We start from the raw sequence: 15,693 nt of genomic DNA on the forward strand, positions 1-15,693 counted from the left end.
AAAGAGAATAAGAGAAGTTAAAGAAAATAGAGAAGAAAAGTGAAGAGTTAAAAAGAATAGAAAAGGATAAGAGTTAAAGAGAATAAAAGAAGTTAAAGAGAATAGTGATGATATGAGTGAAAAGAGAAATAAGAAAAGGGAACAGAATAGAGATGATATGAGTTAAAAGAGAAAAGGAGCCGCAGATTAGGACCAAAGCCCTCTGGGAGGCGGTGTTAGACGGGCCTAAAATCCTGGAAAATCACTAGGTGAATTTCTGGGTCAGTTCTAAGGAACTGGGGGTGTGGAAGGAAAGTTCAATTATAAAGTTCCCACTCGAACACTAGTTGACGAACGGTGTCTGAAGCAGCTTTTTATTGAATATTCACACCTCATAAAGGTAGCAAAAATTTAGAAGAAAAAGGGAAAAAAGGAGCGGCAGAAAAAGCATGCTATAGGATCAGTATGAATGAGTCGACTTTCAGATTGAGTGTTGTTCTTTGTCTTCTGTGTCTGTGAGAGCTCGCTGTGTGTTTCTGTGTGAGGGGAGTGGCCGCCCCTTACTGTGTGTGTGCGGACCTGGGGTTCTGTGTGTGAGTTGCTTGACTTGGCTGTGCTCCAGCTGCGTAAATGGCTTTAAGACTATATAAATGATAATTTAAAAAAAAAACATATGAGCCTCTAAAGAGGACGGTTTTTAGATGGTTAAAATATCATGAACTTTCCTGGGGGACGTTTTTAGATTTAAGATAAAGTTAAGATTTATGAGCCTCATAAAGAATAAGAGGACTTTTATAAATTAATTTAAAAGCTTCATGAGCCCCCAAGAAGGACGTTTATAAGTTTGGAGATGAGTGGAGAGACCAGTGAGGATGTTTGTGTGTGTGTGGGTGAAGAAATTGTATAAGTATGTGAGGTGTTATTAGAGTGAAATAAACAGAAATTTCTTTATTGATGATAACTGGGTATGTAAAGGAGGAGAACATTTGGTGTAGATAAGAATGACCTAAGTGTTGGCAAACAAAGGGGTGAATCATATGGGATTGCTTTTTGTGGGGTTAAAAAATACCTAGTGAGTTTATTTGATATTTAATTCTGATTGGTTTCTACGTTTATACACCTATGGGGTGTGTAAGAAGAGGAGAAGGAGAGAGAGGGAGAAAAAAAAAGAAAGGAGAAGAAACAGAAAAGAGAAGAATAACAGAAAGAGGGATAAAAAGAGAATGAGGAGAGAAGGAGAGAGAAAAGGAGAGAGAAAAAGAGAGAAAAGTGCATGTGGAGAGAGAGAGAGAGAGAGAGAGAGAGAGAGAGAGAGAGAGAGAGAGAGAGAGGAAGCAGCAGGCCAGTGCTGACACAGAGGGAGGTCTGATGATTTAGGAGGCACAGGGGTCAGCTCATGTTGCAAGGGAGAAGTTAGGAGAAAGATTACAGAGGAAGGTAGAAAAGAGAAGAGATGTTGAAGGGTCAAGAGAGCCAGAAGAAAGGGAACACAGACACCTGGTATGACAACTTTAAAGAAGGAGTAAATACAACTCAGAAACCTAAGCTAAAGATAGAGCTTAGTGTGAATAGTAGTGAGGAGATTTTGGAACCTAGAGAACAGAAGGAGGAAGAGCATGATGCAGATTCATCTGTGACAGCTCAGAGGACTATTTTAGATGTGGAAGAGGGGTTTTTGACTTCGACTGGACACCAGAGGACATGACTGACTAGTAGGGTGTATTACAGAAGAGAGAAACTAAGTGGAAGGCATATGGATTTGATTTCTAGGGGTTACAAATCGCAGACCCAAGGTCAGACAAAAACAATCTAAAAGAGTTGAGGCAAAAACGAGTGAGTCAAAATACAGATGAATAGTCAAAAAGGGGGAAAACACAACACAGGAAATAAAAGTTCAGTAGCTCTAGAAAGAAGCAATACTTTGCACTGAACTGTTCTAAAAGCCCAGGTTTATACTGAAGCTGGTGAGAGGTCACAGGTGTAATAGATCAGTACTCAGGAGTCATGTGATCTCCCAGAGGATTCTGGAAGATGGAGTCCAGGGAATCCTCTGAGCCATAGGGATGCATGACAATCAGTAGGAAAAAATGATAACAGTGATCCCTGATCTGTTGGAAGGAAACAAGGGGGGTTTGTGGTGATAAGGCATATATATGTCTACCGTATGGGTGGATAGGATGCTGTTATATGGCAATGTTGAAGCTGCCGTATGAGGTTTTTACTGTCCAGAAGGGAAAAGTTTCTGATGAGGTTCAATCAGAGGCTATTTCTGGAAGTAGGAAGAAAAGGGAACTAGCACAATTTCATAATCTGGAGTCCTATCATTGGAGGATAAGTCTAGGAGAGAAGGATTATTTCCATGGTATGGTGTGACACTGATAATATTACCTACACCCTACAGGGTTTTGCAAATGAGACTATAAGAGGTTTTGAATACTTGTCAAATACACAAAAGAGTCACAGACTGACGTTGCTGAAACATGACATGGCTCTTGATTATCTTTTGGCCAAACAAGGGGGCTTATGTGTGGCTCTGAACTTAACTGATGATGCTTGTTATACTTTGATTCCTGAGAGTACTGATAAGATGACTAGTGTCATAGATGCATTGAAGCATATAAGGGGGGTGTTTGGCCCATCGGAAGGAGCTGGAGGGCCGGCGAATGCTTGGTTGCAGGAGAAATTAGGACCATTGGGAGCAGCGTTGGTTCAGATTAGGTTGCAGTCCTTATATCATTGAGTGTGATGTTCTGTTGCTGTACATTGGTGTTAACTTTTGCAAAGGCAATGATATTGAGAGGGGTTGGAGTTGTGATGCCTGGAGATCAAGTTCAGATGCCATTATTACATAGGACTGACACAGACGATGACGAAGAAGTGGTGATAGAAGGTGAACTGATGGAGAAATATCCATTCTGAATATCTATTCTTATTATAATCCTAACATTTATTTCTTTTACTATTTAGGGTATTTAGTAGTCTCTTACTATAGAGTGGGATGATAGCAGGGGGAAATGAAAAAGGGGATTTATAACTCGGAATAAGGTGAAAGTATGATACTGTGAATTTCACATTTACTTATAAGGTGTTAATCCATATGTGATGTTTCAATTTGCATCTGTTGTTTTTGCAAAAGATACTGGTTGGTGGTTTTCTTTCTTTCCTTCAAGAACGATGCTGGGGGAAGACCACTGTAAGGGTGGCTGGATCTTCGGGGACCCTGATGTGCATGGACAATAAGATGGGACTGAAGGACTTTGAATAAGGACACAGTGATACGATGCCCAGGAGTCAACACATCATCGACACTGCACTGAGAGTCGACGCTGCTGAGGAGCTGCAGTGTGATACATTTTTATGTCTGCATATATATTTGCATTGCATGGGATTTAGTATATTATATGGTAAGGGGGTTTAAATTGATTCAAGACCGATGCTTTCTGTAAGGGGGTGAGTACATTGGGACCTCAGATGTTTTTTTTCTTTTTTCGGATGCTTAGGGATAAGGGTGTTAGGCAGGGAAGGGTCCATTGGAAGGTCCGATGGGTCGACCAGCCTGAATGTGGACATTGTTTTGATTTTATTTTCTGAGGTTTCCATATGTATTTGCTTAAGTCATATCCATATACAATTTGTCAGAATACCTCGTTTTAAAGTGGTCTGGAGTACTTTATGTGGTCGCCTAAGGCAGAGGGGCCGTGAGAGAATTTTTCCTGTCTAGATTGTTTGAGGGACATTTCAGGAATGATAGCTGCCGGACAGGTTTTTTCGCTCTCACACTCCAGAAAGCTGTTGCATTGCTAAGGTTATGCTATAGGAAGAAGGGTTATTTAGTTACAATTACAAATATGTATAAGCTACTTTTTTGGGTTTTTCGAGACTTTGAGGAAGTCTCGAAGGGGGGAATGAAGTATATTTAGAAAGGAACCTTTTTATAGAAGAAGGTAAAAACACTCTTAACGTTGAGTATAAGCTGATGTCTGAAGTTCCAAGTATCTAGGAGTTCCCTGTGTGCTCTGTTTGTGCAGGGGATAGGAATGTGAACCAGGGGGGCCTCTGGGTTTAAAGCCCCTCAATTTAAAGGTCCATTGGGAGTAGGCCTCTCACTTTCTCCCTTCTTCTCTTAGGTCCAAATAGATGAGATCATTTTGAAAAGAACCATATGCTCTGTCTCCTGTTTCAACAACAAGAACCATATATATATGCTGTTGGTCAGTCTGTACGGGAGAGGACATTTAGAATTGGCACGGAACCTCTCTCAGGTGCTTTATAGTGCTTGATATGATGCTGTTTTACTATGTAATAAACCGTTTGCTAGCAACTCAGTATCGGCGGAGTTTTTCTTCACAACATCTACACACCATCGCCACTAAATAAACAACAAAACGTAGTTATGCAGGAACAGCTTGTTTTGAATTCACTGTTGTTGTGATGTCAGAGCACCGACCTGAAGTTATAAGAAGTGTTTCTGACCAAACAGCCAATCCGAACCGTGCACGTTTACATAGATCGTTCTTTGGAGCTCCGTAACATAAACGGCTCGTTTTAACTTTCTAATATCTAATATTGTCCTACACCCCAACCAAAAATGATTATATCCCCCTAAAATGACAGACTAAATAAATGCCAGCGTGTGAGAACGTGGTGTGTGCATCATTGCTGCCTTCTTGATTTTCTGAAGCAAAGTCATCAGAGGTATCTTTTTCTGTTGAAAACGTGTGGTCACCGGCCCTCTTCTGGGAGATCTACTTTCTGGCAAACAGAGTTTAGTTCCAACCTGTAGATGCATGCTGCCCCCTACCCTCACCTAACACAGCTGCATCTGATTCAGCCTATCAAGGACCTGTGAAGTAGGCTCGGTGACCACTGTGGTAAACTGTTGTGATGGTGGGGAACTCCAGTCCTGGACTTTAGCCCAGCACGAGCTTACCAATGTTGCTGCTCAAACACGACTGATGCTACTCAGCAGTTAGTGACCAGGTTCATTGATCACTAACTTGTTTCTGCACTTTAAGTGTTACTTGCACCTGTAGCCCATGTACATCGAACTAAACCAATAGAGTGAATTTAGTTGATCACTAATAACTTGTAAATCATGACAAAAAAACATACCAAAACTACTTTAAGTCGAGGGTGGTCGTACAGCTAAAAGTTCTGCTAATGAAATCTAACAATCTAGTGAACGTTAGCTAGCTGCCTTAACTTTGTGTCAAAATTAGTCAAATTAGCTACAACTAAATATGAAACATCAAGTCAAGTCAGGCTTTTTTGTCATTTCAGCTACATACAAGTACACAGTGAAACGAACAACATTCCTTCAGGACCAACACAGGAACACAAGTACAGTTCAGTAAATAAATACGAAAGACTTACAATAAATACAAAACAGAACACAAGCAGTACACGGTACTGAGAGTATGTGGAGCTGTGCAACGCAGAGCTACATACTATGACATATTAGCAGCTTAGAAGAGAGCCTAGCATATATGAGCATAGCAGTCACTGAGGTAGCAATCAGAACAGCAATACACAGCATACAGTATTTGGTTGAAACAGTAATTCTAGCATCAAGTCAAGTTAGCAAGTCAAGTGAAGTAAAATGTGCAAAATGCAAGTATTCAGATCTACAATTATATTAAGTGAAGTGTTTCTGTGAAATGCAATAACTATATTTAAATACAGTGTTCATGATTTGGAACTGCAAGAAGTGGGAGTGGGGAGTGAGTTAGTCCCATATTGTTATGCGTGTGTGTGTGGGTCCGTGTGGGAGTTATGTATATGTGTGTGTGGGTCCGTGTGGGAGTTATGTATATGTGTGTGTGGGTCCGTGGGAGTTGAGGAATCTCATGGCTTTTTGAAAGACGCTGTTGCCCAGTCTGGCTGTGACGGCCCGAACGCTGCGGTACCTTCTTCCAGATGGCAGAGGAGTTCGTGTGAGGGGTGTGTGGGGTCAGTCAGTCACAACGCTAGTGGCTTTTCGGATGCAGCGTGTGGTGTAAATATCTGTGATGGAGGAAAGAGAGACCCCGATGATCTTTTCAGCTGTCCTCACTATTCGCTGGAGGGTCTTGCGTTCGAAAGCGGTGCAATTCCCAAACCGGGCTGTAATGCAGCTGCTGAGGATGCTCTCTATGGTGCCTCTATAGAAGGTGGTAAGGATGACGGGTGGGAAATAAGCTTTCCTTAACTTCCGCAGGGAATAGAGACGCTGCTGGGCTTTCTCGGTTATGAAGCTGGTGTTCGGGGTCCAGGTGAGGTTCTCCGCTAGGTTACCCTTTAGCCTAGCACCGACCCCAGCCCTCTTCCCACACTTCTGCCGTTCGGCGGACCCTCCCCGGGCCACCCTCGTCGGGAGACGCAGAGGTCTGCCGGGTGCGAGCGGGCCCCCGTGAGCTTTGTTCCCTTAGCAAACTGAGCTCACGAAGCTTCTGCAGCAGGTCGTCTTTAAGGTTGGTTTGAGCGCTAGAAAGCGTCAGTGAATAACCACATAGCTAACTAAAGTACACCATATTCATCCATTATAACAAGAGAGAAATTACAACGATCCAAAAATAACCTTCCGAAATGAGTGTAACAGGTACTCGTCGTTCTTGTATGTGGCGTACGTCTAAAAGTATGGCATACCCTAGAACTGCTGGTCTAGAACTGCGGCTGGCTTTCCTGCTCTGCAGATGGATGATGCTGGTTTGACCACTAGATGGTGCCAGAGAATTGTGTTATTGTGTTACATTCAGTCAGACACTAGAGGGAGCCAGAGGGGTCTACCTTGAAATCACTATGTCAACCACAGGGGCTCTAGATACAATTTAATTGCAGTTCACCAAGTGTGCACAAATTCACTTTAACCACACAAAACAATCTGAGCACAGAGCAATTAATCTTTCACAACGTTTTCAATATTGTAATTTTACCACTCTTTAACTGTTCTCCCACTAGTGATTTGCATATGCAGAGCAAATTCCATTATCCAAATCACAAAGTGAAGGGTCAGAGAAAAATAAGTTGTACTTTTCTAAGATGACCATCGCAGGCAGACTGTTTTAGCTATTCTCTGCGATTCACTACTCGTCAGATTAACAAAATGGCAATTTTATTTTGCAATTGGCTATTTCAACTAGATGGCACCAGAGGGTGATGTTAATTTGCAGTACACCAATTTAACCACTAGATAGCAAGCAAGTCAGAGAGCAATTTTAATTTGCATTACACAATGCAATAGTCTAACCACTAGATGGCGCCAGAGGATCATTTTATTTTGTCATACACTACTTTGAGCACTAGAAAGCGCCAGAGAACGTTGTTATTTTGCAATACACTGAGTCCGGCACTAGAGGTTTCTACCTTGCAATTCACTATGTCGACCACAGGGGCACTAGATACAATTTAACTGCAGTTCACTCAGTGGGCCACAAGGGTGGCCAAGGACTAATTTTCATGTAAACGTCCCAGGTCTGCAGTTTCTTACTTCGGCCCCCAGATGCAGCCAAAGTTTCACTAGAGACATCAACAAGAGCACCTCAGCTAGAACCCTGAATTGAACCAAATACTGGGAATCACACAGACCCCAGCCCAGTGACGGTTTTAGCACAAGATTTCACTTTAACCACACAAGGCACTTTGAGCGCAGAGCAGTTTCACTTTGCCCAGTTCAGATCAGTTTAAGAATTAAAAATAGCCAAGTTAGCTACAACACTGTGAAAAATAAAGAAAAAAGCAAAGCAGGTAAGCCATTGTTTCAAAAACATAATATTGTGCTTATTATATAGTAATATATGTGAATAAATATATACTAATTTTATGAAAAGCAACACTACAAATGTCACTGTAAACAAAAGTACCTGGGACAAGATGTAAGGCCTTATTAGTGGATAATCAGATGCAGCAGATGGATAGCTGTGGGAAGACAACACATTTAGTAAATGAAAATACTAATTTTAATCATTGAAAAAGACACAGGAATATTTATGTTGACTTAGTGAATTTGTATAAGCATACAAGCCTCTCAGTCCAGTAAAGACATTGCTTCCAAACCGGAGAAATACCCACATAGGCGGTCAGCGTTTTATTCTAGCCTCTCCTGGGAGGCGTCTGTACTTGAGTAAAAGCAGAAGTGCTCTCAATAAAATATCACTTAATGAATATTAAAAGTGAAAGTACTAGATTTTAAATTACATAAGCATCAGAAATTAAAGTACTGTACATAATTATCACAGCTATTATTAGTTATTATTACAGACAATCATGAGAGAGAAAGAAGGTGATTTCAAAACAGACGCCTGCGCTGACTAGCATCGTGTTAAGTGATGGGGGCCATCCTACCCACCCAGAGAGAGCGAGGCCAGTTGTGCTCTCTCGGACTCCCGGCTACGGACGCCTGTAGCATCACCAGGGATCGAACTCGCGATCTCCTGATGATGGGGGGCAACGCTTAGACGGCGCTAACTTACTGTTTTAACAGTAGTGACGTTATAATTTCATACATTATTTTTTGAGAGCGAACAATAAAAACAGTGACTCGCTAGATTTGCATAGGAAACACAAGCGAATTAGCTAGCTAGCTGTTAGCAAGTGATGCTTATTGCCCTGACTGCCCTGAAACAGTATCTACCTGATAGACTGGTGTGATATAAGACAAAACTAAGAGCACTGCTGTCTGGGTCGTCTGGTGGAACACCACCAGAACGTCATCAGAACACCATTAGAACACCATCAGAACTCATTATGAACTCCAGGAGAGCACATTTAGAGCACTGTTAGAATACCTTTAGAACACCATCAGACAACCATCAAAACACCATTAGAGCACAATGAAAAAACAATACAAAATCACCAGAAAAACATTAGAAAATTATTATTACACCAACAAAACACCTTTAGAGCACCAAAAGAACACCATTACAAAACCACCAGATCATCAGAACACTTCTAGAACCCTATGTGATGATGTCAGTGGCCAGGACGCATCACCAAGACTGTCTAACACATTACACTTCATTAGAACACTTCTCTGTCCTCTTACAGGAGCTGGGTGATGTCACAGATATCCTGTAGAGGGGGAGGAAAGCCAGAGTAAAACCTGTAAAGAGAAAAAAGAGTTCATCAAAACTATAGCTGAAAGTACTTACCTATATAAAAATGAGAGATGGCCATGTATTGTAAATGTAGCATATCACTGTTATTTGAAGAAAACTTTATATGTCTAAAATGATAATTTCACAGGAAAAGGTAAAAACCTACTTTATTTTTAATGTAAGTAATTATGGGCCGTTTCTTTCTTCATGGTCAACCAGCATTTCAAAAACAGAAAAATGAAGATATGAGATTGTTTTCCGACAGCAGCGTTATGTATATACGGTAAAGATGGTGAACCACAATACCCTATTAGATCAACCCCAGGATAACATTACGATGAAATTTGGAACAACATCAGAACACAATTACAAACTCTTTAGGACGAATGGAGAACACAGCCAGAACACAGTGAGAGAAGACACTGAAAATACAACTGCGGCTAGGCACCGCATGTAAACGTGTGCGTCGTCATTGTGAAGCTTTACAGTGCGGTGGAGAGAAGTTCGAACTGAAATAAAGCCAAATTAAAGACGTTACCACGACATAGATGAATTATAATGAGTTTAAAATCCACCTGCAGCTAACGACTGAATATGAGCACCTTCGTTGTCATTGTGAAGTGTTCGATTGGGTTGGCAATAAGTTTGAACTGAAATAAAACCAAACTAAAGACGTTACCACAAAATACGTAAAAAATAATGAGATGAAAATAAAACTGCCGCTATCCGCCGCATGTAAGCGCCTAATTTGTGATTGTGATGCGTTCGATTGTGCTGGAAAGAAGTTCGAACTGAAATAAGGCCAAATTAAAGACGTTACCACGACATAGATGAATAATAATGAGATCAAAGCGCCTAATTTGTGATTGTGATGCGTTCGATTGTGCTGGAATGAAGTTTGAACGGAAATAAAGCCAAATTAAAGACGTTACCACGACATAGGTGAATAATAATGAGATGAAAGCCCACCTGCCGCTATCCGCCGCATGTAAGCGCCTAATTTGTGATTGTGATGCGTTCCATTACAGTGGAATGAAGTTCGAACTGAAATAAAGCCAAATTAAAGACGTTACCACGACATAGATGAATAATAATGAGATGAAAGCCCACCTGCCGCTATCCGCCGCATCTAAGCGCCTAATTTGTGATTGTGATGCGTTCGATTGTGCTGGAATGAAGTTCGAACTGAAATAAAGCCAAATTAAAGACGTTACCACGACATAGATGAATAATAATGAGATGAAAGCCCCCCTGCCGCTATCCGCCGCATGTAAGCGCCTAATTTGTGATTGTTATGCGTTCGATTGTGCTGGAATGAAGTTCGAACTGAAATAAAGCCAAATTAAAGACGTTACCACGACATAGATGAATAATAATGAGATGAAAGCCCACCTGCCGCTATCCGCCGCATGTAAGCGCCTAATTTGTGATTGTGCTGGAAAGAAGTTCGAACTGAAATAGAGCCAAATTAAAGACGTTACCACGACATAGATGAATAATAATGAGATGAAAGCCCCCCTGCCGCTATCCGCCGCATGTAAGCGCCTAATTTGTGATTGTGATGCGTTCGATTGTGCTGGAATGAAGTTCGAACTGAAATAAGCCAAATTAAAGACGTTACCACGACATAGATGAATAATAATGAGATGAAAGCCCACCTGCCGCTATCCGCCGCATGTAAGCGCCTAATTTGTGATTGCGACGCATTCGATTGTGCTGGAAAGACATTCGAACTGAAATAAAGCCAAATTAAAGACGTTACCACGACATAGATGAATAATAATGACATCAAAGCGCCTAATTTGTCATTGTGATGCGTTCGATTGTGCTGGAATGAAGTTCGAACTGACATAAAGCCAAATTAAAGACGTTACCACGACATAGATGAATAATAATGAGATGAAAGCCCACCTGCCGCTATCCGCCGCATGTAAGCGCCTAATTTGTGATTGTGATGCGTTCGATTGTGCTGGAATGAAGTTCGAACTGAATAAAGCCAAATTAAAGACGTTACCACGACATAGATGAATAATAATGAGATGAAAGCCCCCTGCCGCTATCCGCCGCATGTAAGCGCCTAATTTGTGATTGTGATGCGTTCGATTGTGCTGGAATGAAGTTCGAACTGAAATAAAGCCAAATTAAAGACGTTACCACGACATAGATGAATAATATGAGATGAAAGCCCACCTGCCGCTATCCGCCGCATGTAAGCGCCTAATTTGTGATTGTGATGCGTTCGATTGTGCTAGATGAAGTTCGAACTGAAATAAAGCCAAATTAAAGACGTTACCACGACATAGATGAATAATAATGAGATCACAGTGCCTAATTTGGGATTGTGATGCGTTCGATTGTGCTGGAATGAAGTTCGAACTGAAATAAAGCCAAATTAAAGACGTTACCACGACATAGATGAATAATAATGAGATGAAAGCCCACCTGCCGCTATCCGCCGCATGTAAGCGCCTAATTTGTGATTGTGCTGGAAAGAAGTTCGAACTGAAATAAAGCCAAATTAAAGACGTTACCACGACATAGATGAATAATAATGAAATGAAGTCCACCTGCCGCTATCCGCCGCATGTAAGCGCCTAATTTGTGATTGTGATGCGTTCGATTGTGCTGGAATGAAGTTCGAAGTGAAATAAGCCAAATTAAAGACGTTACCACGACATAGATGAATAATAATGAGATCAAAGCCCAACTGCCACTATCCGCCGCATGTAAGCGCCTAATTTATGATTGTGCTGGAAAGAAGTTCGAACTGAAATAGAAGCCAAATTAAAGACGTTACCACGACATAGATGAATAATAATGAGATGAAAGCCCACCTGCCGCTATCCGCCGCATGTAAGCGCCTAATTTGTGATTGTTATGCGTTCGATTGTGCTGGAATGAAGTTCGAACTGAAATAAGCCAAATTAAAGACGTTACCACGACATAGATGAATAATAATGAGATGAAAGCCCAACTGCCGCTATCCGCCGCATGTAAGCGCCTAATTTGTGATTGTGATGCGTTCGATTGTGCTGGAATGAAGTTCGAACTGAAATAGAGCCAAATTAAAGACGTTACCACGAAATACATGAATAATAATGAGATGAAAGCCCCCCTGCCGCTATCCGCCGCATGTAAGCGCCTAATTTGTGATTGTGATGCGTTCGATTGTGCTGGAATGAAGTTCGAACTGAAATAGAGCCAAATTAAAGACGTTACCACGACATAGATGAATAATAATTAGATGAAAGCCCACCTGCCGCTATCCGCCGCATGTAAGCGACTCATTTGTGATTGCGACGCATTCGATTGTGCTGGAATGAAATTCGAACGGACATAAAGCCAAATTAAAGACGTTACCACGACATAGATGAATAATAATGACATCAAAGCGCCTAATTTGTCATTGTGATGCGTTCGATTGTGCTGGAATGAAGTTCGAACTGACATAAAGCCAAATTAAAGACGTTACCACGACATAGATGAATAATAATGAGATCAAAGCCCACCTGCCGCTATCCGCCGCATGTAAGCGCCTAATTTGTGATTGTGATGCGTTCGATTGTGCTGGAATGAAGTTCAAACTGGAATAAAGCCAAATTAAAGACGTTACCACGACATAAATGAGTAATAATGAGATGAAAGCCCCTCTGCCGCTATCCGCCGCATGTAAGCGCCTAATTTGTGATTGAGATGCGTTCGATTGTGCTGGAATGAAGTTCGAACTGAAATAAAGCCAAATTAAAGACGTTACCACGACATAGATGAATAATTATGAGATGAAAGCCCACCTGCCGCTATCCGCCGCATGTAAGCGCCTAATTTGTGATTGTGATGCGTTCGATTGTGCTAGATTGAAGATCGAACTGAAATAAAGCCAAATTAAAGACGTTATCACGACATAGATGAATAATAATGAGATCAAAGTGCCTAATTTGTCATTGTGATGCGTTCGATTGTGCTTGAATGAAGTTCGAACTGAAATAAAGCCAAATTAAAGACGTTACCACGACATAGATGAATAATAATGAGATCAAAGCCCACTTGCCGCTATCCGCCGCATGTAAGCGCCTAATTTGTGATTGTGCTGGAAAGAAGTTCGAACTGAAATAAAGCCAAATTAAAGACGTTACCACGAAATAGATGAATAATAATGAAATGAAAGTCAACCTGCCGCTATCCGCCGCATGTAAGCGCCTAATTTGTGATTGTGATGCGTTCGATTGTGCTGGAATGAAGTTCGAAGTGAAATTAAGCCAAATTAAAGACGTTACCACGGCATAGATGAATAATAATGAGATCAAAGCCCAACTGCCGCTATCCGCCGCATGTAAGCGCCTAATTTATGATTGTGCTGGAAAGAAAATCGAACTGAAATAGAGCCAAATTAAAGACGTTACCACGAAATAGATGAATAATAATGAGATGAAAGCCCACCTGCCGCTATCCGCTGCGTGTAAGCGCCTAATTTGTGATTGTTATGCGTTCGATTGTGCTGGAATGAAGTTCGAAGTGAAATTAAGCCAAATTAAAGACGTTACCACGACATAGATGAATAATAATGAGATGAAAGCCCAACTGCCGCTCTCCGCCGCATGTGAGCGCCTAATTTGTGATTGTGATGCGTTCGATTGTGCTGGAAAGTTGTTCGAACTGAAATAAAGCCAAATTAAACACGTTACCACGACATAGATGATTAATAAGCGCATAATTTGTGATTGTGATGCGTTCGATTGTGCTGGAATGAAGATCGAAGTGAAATGAAGCCAAATTAAAGACGTTACCACGACATAGATGAATAATAATGAGTTGAAAATCCACCCGCCGCTATCCGCCGCATGTAAGCGCCTAATTTGTGATTGTGACGTGATCGATTGTGCTGGAATGAAGTTCGAACTGAAATAAAGCCAAATTAAAGACGTTACCATGACATAGATGAATAGTAAGTGCCTAATTTGTGATTGTGATGCATTCGATTGCGGTGGAAAGAAGTTCGAACTGAAAGAAAGCCAAATTAAAGACGTTACCACGACATAGATAAATAATAATGAGATGAAAGCCCACCTGCCGCTATCCGCCGCATGTAAGCGCCTAATTTGTGATTGTGCTGGAATGAAGTTCGAAGTGAAATAAAGCCAAATTAAAGACGTTACCACAAAAAGATGAATAATAATGAGATGAAAGCCCCCCTGCCGCTATCCGCCGCGTGTAAGCGCCTAATTTGTGATTGTTATGCGTTCGATTGTGCTGGAATGAAGTTCGAACGGACATAAAGCCAAATTAAAGACGTTACCACGAAATAGATGAATATTAATGAGGTCAAAGCCCACCTGCCGCTATCCGCCGCATGCAAGCGCCTAATTTGTGATTGTGATGCATTCGATTGTGCTGGAATGAAGTTCGAAGTGAAATAAAGCCAAATTAAAGACGTTACCACGACATAGATGAATAATAATGAGTTGAAAGTCCACCCGCCGCTATCCGCCGCATGTAAGCGCCTAATTTGTGATTGTGATGCGTTCGATTGTGCTGGAATGAAGTTCGAAGTGAAATTAAGCCAAATTAAAGACGTTACCACGACATAGATGAATAATAATGAGATGAAAGCCCAACTGCCGCTATCCGCCGCATGTAAGCGCCTAATTTGTGATTGTGATGCGTTCGATTGTGCTGGAAAGAAGTTCGAACTGAAATAAAGCCAAATTAAAGACGTTACCACGACATAGATGAATAATAATGAGATGAAAGCCCAACTGCCGCTCTCCGCCGCATGTGAGCGCCTAATTTGTGATTGTGATGCGTTCGATTGTGCTGGAAAGTTGTTCGAACTGAAATAAAGCCAAATTAAACACGTTACCACGACATAGATGATTAATAAGCGCATAATTTGTGATTGTGATGCGTTCGATTGTGCTGGAATGAAGTTCGAAGTGAAATGAAGCCAAATTAAAGACGTTACCACGACATAGATGAATAATAATGAGTTGAAAATCCACCCGCCGCTATCCGCCGCATGTAAGCGCCTAATTTGTGATTGTGACGTGATCGATTGTGCTGGAATGAAGTTCGAACTGAAATAAAGCCAAATTAAAGACGTTACCACGACATAGATGAATAGTAAGTGCCTAATTTGTGATTGTGATGCATTCGATTGCGGTGGAAAGAAGTTCGAACTGAAAGAAAGCCAAATTAAAGACGTTACCACGACATAGATAAATAATAATGAGATGAAAGCCCACCTGCCGCTATCCGCCGCATGTAAGCGCCTAATTTGTGATTGTGCTGGAATGAAGTTCGAAGTGAAATAAAGCCAAATTAAAGACGTTACCACAAAAAGATTAATAATAATGAGATGGAAGCCCCCCTGCCGCTATCCGCCGCGTGTAAGCGCCTAATTTGTGATTGTTATGCGTTCGATTGTGCTGGAATGAAGTTCGAACGGACATAAAGCCAAATTAAAGACGTTACCACGAAATAGATAAATATTAATGAGGTCAAAGCCCACCTGCCGCTATCCGCCGCATGCAAGCGCCTAATTTGTGATTGTGATGCATTCGATTGTGCTGGAATGAAGTTCGAAGTGAAATAAAGCCAAATTAAAGACGTTACCACGACATAGATGAATAATAATGAGTTGAAAGTC

The sequence above is a fragment of the Colossoma macropomum genome, unplaced genomic scaffold (assembly GCF_904425465.1).
Source record: "Colossoma macropomum unplaced genomic scaffold, Colossoma_macropomum, whole genome shotgun sequence".
NCBI classification, from domain to species: Eukaryota; Metazoa; Chordata; class Actinopteri; order Characiformes; family Serrasalmidae; genus Colossoma; species Colossoma macropomum.